We start from the raw sequence: 7,765 nt of genomic DNA on the forward strand, positions 1-7,765 counted from the left end.
GCTGAGAATCGAACCCAGTGCCTCACACAGGCAAGTGTGCTATCGCTGGGCCACAGCCCCAGCCTTAAAACTGATTTCTTTCAATGTCTATAAGTATAAAGCATTATCACCCTTGGCTAGAAAAATGGGACCAAGTTCAATGCATTTGGGAGAATCATTATTTTTTTTTTAATCATAGCAAGAGAAAAAATCTGCATAAGCACCACTAACTCTTTTAATGGTTCTGCCATAATTAAAGTTCTTCTATATAGCAACAAACATCAGTAAGGGGAATGAAATTCCCTTAATGTTAAATCTAGGAGCTTTTCTAATCATAACGATTGCACCTTTTATTCTCCATGTATTTCAACACTCATTGCCTTTGTGTTTTCATAATTTAAATTATCTCATGAATATTCTATTTTCATCTGAATAATGAACTCATTCCTGGATAGGAAAGGTTGCAGTAGCTGCACAAGGGGGCAGTGTGGAGAGCAGGAAGGGAGCTCAGATACCTTGCAAACCGATCTAAGTCACAAACCAGCTCTTCTTCTACTGGTCTTCTGGTCTTGAACTTGTGATCTAATTTAAGCCTCAGTTTTTCCTCAGGTGTAAAACAGAGAGAGTATCTGTTTTGGGGTTATTATGTGATCAGAACTGATAATAGTGTTCATATTGGCAGCATATATCCAAACATTGGAATGATACAGAGATTAGCCTGGCCCTTGTGCAAAGATGACATGCATATCTATGAAGCACTCCACATTGAAAAAAAATAATAAGTGACAGCGAACATCTGTGTGCAAGCACGTAATTTACTCTCAATTACCAAAGTAAAACTGTGAAGGCAGTAAGGTTACTATCCCCACTTTACACTGGAGGAAACTAGAACCCAGATAAATTTTTTTCTTTTTAAAAATTTGTTCTTTTTAGATATCCACGATAGCAAAGTATAATTTTAGATGTATTATACATACACGGAATATAACTTATTCTTATTCCCAGTGTTGCAGCTACTGAACAGTCTTTCACCAAAGGGACAACTAAAGATTATTAAAGAAGAACAACCACAAGGGTTTTCCAGGTGGTCAATTGGAATGCAACAAAATTTAGTTTCATTCAACAATAATTTAATAAATGAGTTCTATGGGCTGGGTGCATGGGCTTTGTAATGCCTCAAGGGAATGAGAAGGGAGTCTGAAATGTCCTTGGGAGATTACCCAGTGTTCACTGACGAGAAGATCCCAGGTAGCACATTAAGTACCAGTGAATCAAGGTGCTTTTAATAGAACCCTGAGATGTGATTATAATGTAAGCTGTGAATTTCCATGTCCAACAGACTCATTGCACCATTAGAGAAAACATGCGGATTCCGGAAGTCACTCATCCCTGCTTTGCTTGGCCTCCTGATATTCCTCCCCATAGGAAACTCTTCGAAGCCAGAGACATCCAGAGGAGTCTCTTAATTGCCTTCAGGAATGAAGCTACCAACCGGTGCTAGGAGAACTTCTGTTAGCACGGGCCGATGGCTGTCTTTACAATGATTAATTGTGGCACATGGGATATGCTCTCTGAGCCAATCAAAGTACACAGATGTATTCCTTTGTGGGTAAATGTATTGACTTTGATCTATGTAACTGGCAAGCAAATGATAGATAATTTAATTCTATAATTGAGACCAGAGAAAAGTGCAATTTTGGAATGTGAGTCACCAGGACCAGAGATCTTTTGCAGCACTTGAACTTTACAGTGAACCAGGGATGTCTGGGGACAGGATGGGAAGGATCACAACAAGCACAAGGAAACACTGTAGGGTGGCCAGAGAGCATTTTGGTGGCACCTTCTTATGAAGATGAAACCTAGATAAACCATTTGAAGACTTACCAAAAAATAATCCCTGTGTATGAGGGTCCAAATGAGTGCATAGAATGAATGTAACTTTGTATAAAAGAACATCTAACATTAGGCCCATACAAGAGCAAAGAAAATCTAACTCCATTGTTTTAAGAATTCACGACCAAGGAACAGTTTGAAAAGATCAGCAGATGCCAATGAAAGGATAAGAAATAGGAATTACCCATCCCCTTTCGAAACATCTGAACTCTTGTGAGAAATCTAGGCTATCTATAAACTTTAAAATGAAGCTATACCTAGAAAGAGATGGAATAGAACATGAATTCAAACCTTTAATTCAACACATTAGTTTTAAACCAGGAAAGCATAAGTTCTAACCACTAAAGAATATTACAGTATAAAATTCTGGTGTTCATTTCCATTTTTAAAAGTATGATATCATCATTATAAATATTATGACAGCATAATATTAGAAACAGCACAAAAGGCAAAACATGGCATTCAGATTTCTCACAAAACCCATTCCCCCACAGAGTTACAATTCTTTTTTATTCAGATGTAGTATTTGTACATCTTGGTGGGGTAGATTATGGTAGACATGGATACAACGTGTAGTGATCCAGTCAGGTAATAAGCGTTTACATCTCTTCAAACATTACTCCTTTTTATGTGTTGAGAATTTCATACTCTTCCAGTCATTCTGAAATACGTGGATTGTTTCAACAAGTATTTACCATAGTGTGTTATGGAAAAATCAGAAGCCATTCCTCCTCTCTGTTTCTATTCCCACTGTCCCCTGCCATTCCCAGTCTCTAGTGAAAACTATTTCCCTTTCCAGTGGATTTTCTAAGGAGATACATTTATGGATTTCCACAAATGTGTGAGAACATATACTTGTCTTTCTGTGTCTGCTAATTTCACGTAACATGCCCTCCAATTCTATCTATGTAGATGCAAATGACAGGATTTCATTATTCTTTATGGCTGAATAATATTCCATCTTGTATATATACCACATTTTCTTTATCCATTCATCTGCTGTTGGACATCTGGGTTGACTGCATGTTTCAAGTACTGTGGTTCGTGCAGCGGTAAACATGGGAAAACAGGTGTCTTCTGCACATAATGATTGTGCTGTGGTACTAGTGAAATTATTAGATCCTATAGTAGTTCTAGTTTTAGTTTGGGAGCAATCTCAATACTGTTTTCCATAATGGTTATACTAGTTTCATTTCCACTGATAGTGTATAAGTCCCTTTACTCTGCATCCTTGCCCACATTTTTTTTTTTTTGGTCTATTTGATGTTAATTGTTCTAACAGGGTGAGATGGTATCTCATGATTGTTTTTTATTTCCGTTTCCAGCATTTTTTCATATCCTTGCTTTTTGCCATTTCTATATCTTCTTTTGAGAAGTGTCTCTAGTTCTTCAGGCCATTTTTAAATTGGATGATATTTTTTTGGTGGTCAGCTTTTGGAGCTGCTTGGTGTATATTCTGGATGTCAGTCCAGTGTATGAATAATCTGCAAACTTGTTCTTGCATTCTGCAGGTTGTCTCTTAACACTTGATTATTTCCTTTGCTGAACAGAAGCTTCTTAGTGGTATGATCCCATCTGACTATTTTGACTTGTGTTGCGTCTGCCTTTGAGGCCCGATTTCAGACATCATTATCTACACCATGGTCTTGAAGTAATTGCATGGTTTCAGGTTCTACATTTAGGTCTCTGATTCATTTTGAGTTGATGTTTGTGTATGGCGAGAGGAAAGCATCTAAACCTTGTCTAATTGTGCTGGCACTCTTTTTGGAAGAGGCTGTCTTTTGGACACTGTACGTTCTGCATGCTTCTGTGAAAAGTCAGTTGGCTGTACGAGCATGGATTGATTTTCTAGATCCTCCAATCTGTTCCATGGGTCTCTGCCTGTGTCTGTTCTGATGGCTGTACCATGCAATCCCCAATACTGGAAATTTGTAGTATGTTTTGAAGTCAGGTATGTGATGTGCCTCCAGGTTATCCACCCCCCTCAGAATCACTTTGGCTATTAAGGGTCTTTTGTGGTTTCAAGCGTTTTTGGATGATTGTATATATTTCTTGAAGGAAACTCATAGATTTGTTTTGGTAATATGGTAATTTTAGCAATATTAAATTCTTTTGATATAGGAACATGGGATAGGTTTTTATTTTTTGTGTTCTCTACCATTTCATTCATCAGTGTTTTATACGATTTTTATGGTACAGATCTTTCACTTCCATGATTAGGTATATTTCAATATGCCTTATATATTTTTGCCTTTGTGAATGCAATTACTTTCTTAATTTCTTTTTAAAAAATATATTTGTTCTGTTTAGCTACACATGATAGTAGAGTATATTTTACATATTATGCATACATGGAATATAACTTAAGATCTCATTCTTGTGGTTATACATGATGTGGAGTTTCACTGGTCATGTATTCATATATGAACACAGGAAAATTATGTCTAATTCATTGACTTTCCTATTCCCATTCCAACTCTTTACCTTCATTCCCCTTTGTCTAATCGAATGAACTTCTATTTTTCCCCACTGCCCCCTCCCTTTTTGTGCATGAGCATCCATGTATCAGAGAGAACATTACCTTTGGGTTTTTTTTTTTTTTTAGATTGGCTTATTTTGCTTGGCATTATAGCTGCCAGTTCCATCAATTTACTGGCAAATGCCATTATCTCATTCTTCTTTATGGCTGAGTAATATTCCATTGTGTATATACCATATTTTCTTTCTTTATCTATCTATCTGTTAAAGGGCACCTAGGTTGCTTCTATAGCTTAGCTATTGTGAATTGTGCTGCTCTAAGCATTGATGTGGCTGTGTCATTGTAGTAGGCTCATTTTAAATCCTTTGGCTATACACTAAGGAGTGGGATAACTGGGTCAAATGGTAGTTCCATTAAATTTTTTTTCAGAGATCTCCATTCTGCTTTCCAGAGTGGTTGCATCAGTGTACAGTTCCACCAGCAATGTGTGAGTGTACACTTTTCCCCACATCCTCACCAATATTTATTGTTACTTATATTCTTGATAATTGCCATTCTGACTTGAGTGACATGGCATCTCAGGGTGGTCTTAATTTGCATTTATCTAACTGATAGAAATATTGAACTTTTAAAATATATTTGTTGACTGAACATATTTCTTCTTCTGTGAAGTGTGTGTTCACTTTCTTTTCCCATTTATTTATTTAGATATTTGGGTTTTTTTCTTTGGTGTAAAGTTTTTTTTTGAGTTCTTTGCATATACTGGAAATTAATGCCCTCTCTGAGGTGCAGTTTGGCAAATATTTTCTTCCATTCTGTGGGCTCTGTCTTCATGCTCTTGATTGTTTCCTTTGCTGTGAAAAAGCCTTTTAGTGTGATGCCATTTAGTGTGATGTCATCCCATTTATTTATTTTTGATCTTAACTTCTTGAGCTTTAGGAGTCTTGTTAACAAACTTAGTCCCTGAACTGAAATGTTGGAGTGTTGGTTTCTGGTCTAATTACTAGGTCTTTTGATCTACTTTGAGTTGAATTTTATGTAGGGTGAGAAATGAAATTTGTAGTAAATTTAATTCTACTACATATGGATTTACAGTTTTCCCAGCACCATTTGTTGAAGAGGCTATCTTTTCTCCAATGCATGTTTATGGCACTGCTGTCTAGTATGCAATAACTGTATTTATGAGGGTTTGCCTCTGTGTTTTCTGCTCCATTGATCTTCAATTTGTCTGTTTTGGCACCAATACCATGCCATTTTTGTTACCATGTGGCTCTGTAGTATAATTTAACATCTGGTATTGTGATGCCTCCTGCTATTTTTTTTTTTCTCGCTAAGGATTGCTTTGGCTATTTTGGGCCTCTTATGTTACCAAATGAATCTCATGACTGCTTTTTTCTATATCTATGAAGAACATCGTTGGAATTTTAATGGGAATTGCATTGAATCTACATAGCATTTTTGGTAGTACAAACATTTTGACAATATTAATTCTGCCTGTCCAAGAACATAAGAGATCTTTCTATTCTCCTAAGGTTTTCTTCAATTTTTCTGTGATCTGTAGTTTTCATTGTAGAAGTTCTTCACCTCTTTTATTAGATTGATTCCTAAGTATTTTTTGAGGCTTTTGTGAATGAAATAATTTTCTTAATTTCTCTTTCAGCTTACTCATCATTGGTGTCTAGGAATGCAATTGATCTAAGGGTGTTAATCTTGTATCCTTTACTTTGCTGAATTCATTTATAAGTTTTAGAAGTTTTCTGATGGAGTTTTTTAGGTCTCCTAAATACAGGATTATGTCATCAACAAAGAGAGAAAGTTTGAGTTCTTCTTTGCCTATTTTTATAGATTTAATTTCTTCCATTTGTCTAATTGCTCTGGTTAGAGTTCTTACCCTACACAAAATTCAACTCAAAGTAGACCAAAGACCTAGGAATTAGAACAGAAACCAATGCCCCAACATTTCAGTTCAGGGACTATGTTGATTAAAAGTGGTAAAAGAGGACATCCTTGTCTTGTCCCTGTTTTTAGAGGGAATGCTTTCAATTTTTCTCCATTCAGAATGACGCTGGCCTTAGGGTAGCTGCATATAGCTTTTAAAATGTTGAGGTATGCTCCTTATATACCCAGTTATTCTAGTGTTTTGAATAAGAATGGATGCTATATATTGTCATGTGATTTTTCCTGCATCTATTGAAATATTCAGGTGATTTCTATCTTTAAGTCTATTTATATAGTAAATTATACTTATTGATTTTGATATGTTGTTCCAATCATTCCTAGGATGAAGCCCACTTGATCATGGTGCACTATCTTTTTAATAATGTGTTTTTGTATGTGAATTGCCAGTATTTTATTAAGAATTTTTGCATAGATATTCATCAAGGATATTGGTCTGAAGTTTCTTTCTTTGATGTGTCTTTGTATGGTTTTGGTGTCAGGGTGATGCTCACTTCATAGAATGAGTTTGAAAGAGTTACCTCCTTTTCTGTTTCATGGAATAATTTGAGGAGCATTAGTATTAATTCTTCTTTAAAGGTCTGGTAGAACTTGGCTGAGAATCCATCTGGTCCTGGGCTTTTCTTTGTTGGTAGGCTTTAGATTGCTTCTTTAGCTTTATTACTTTAAATTGATCTGTTTAAAATTTTTAAATTTTAAATATATTCTCCTAGTTTCAAAAATGAAATCATTTTTATTTCTATTTTTGGTGTTGATTTGTTATTCTTTTTCTAGGGACTTAAAATGTAATGTTAGAATTTTATTTATTTGGTGTCTTTCTAGTCTTTTAACGTATGAACTCAGTGCTATGAACTTTCCTCTTACAACTGCCTTCATATTGTACCAGAGTTTTTGATTTGTTGTTTCAGTATTCTCATTTTCTTCCAAGTATTTTTGAATTTCACTTCTGATTTCTTCTGCTATCCATTCATCATTCAACGGTATATCATTTAGTCTCCAGGTGTTAGTTACTATTTTATCATTGATTGCTAATTTTTTTCCACTAAGATCTTACAGGATAAAAGGTATTAACACTATTTTTTTTTGGTATTTCTTGAGAGTTTTTGTGGGTTAAGATTTCCACTTTAAAAAGTGTTCCATATCTAATGAGAAAAAAGTATATTCAGTCACTAATGAATGAAATAGTCTATATAGGTCAGTTAAGTCTAAATTATTAATTATACTTTTTAGTTCTGTAGTTTTCATTTATACTTCTTGAAATACTTTATTATGTTTTGTAGTGAAGGCTTTCTAGTTGTAAATTCTTTTACTTTTGTTTTTCATGAAAGGCTTTTATTTCACCTCTAGTTAGAAGTTTTAATTTTGCTGGTACAGTATTCTTGGTGGGCACCCACTTTCTTCTAGAGCTTCATATATATTATTCCAAGACCTCCTAGCTTTTAGGGCTGGGTTAAGAAA

The 7,765-nt window shown here is 35.1% G+C and overlaps 1 non-coding gene across 1 annotated transcript; it reads left to right on the forward strand.

Annotated features, from left to right (window-relative positions):
• The first annotated feature begins 645 nt into the window (after window positions 1–645).
• LOC124081367 (U6 spliceosomal RNA) lies at window positions 646–749 on the forward strand. The gene has a single exon (XR_006848026.1). It is a non-coding gene; the product is annotated as a U6 spliceosomal RNA (small nuclear RNA).
• The last annotated feature ends 7,016 nt before the right edge of the window (window positions 750–7,765 follow it).

This window comes from Marmota monax, unplaced genomic scaffold (assembly GCF_021218885.2).
Source record: "Marmota monax isolate L192 unplaced genomic scaffold, Marmota_monax_Labrador192_F-V1.1 WCK01_AAM20220418_F8-fsc00663, whole genome shotgun sequence".
NCBI lineage: Eukaryota > Metazoa > Chordata > Mammalia > Rodentia > Sciuridae > Marmota > Marmota monax.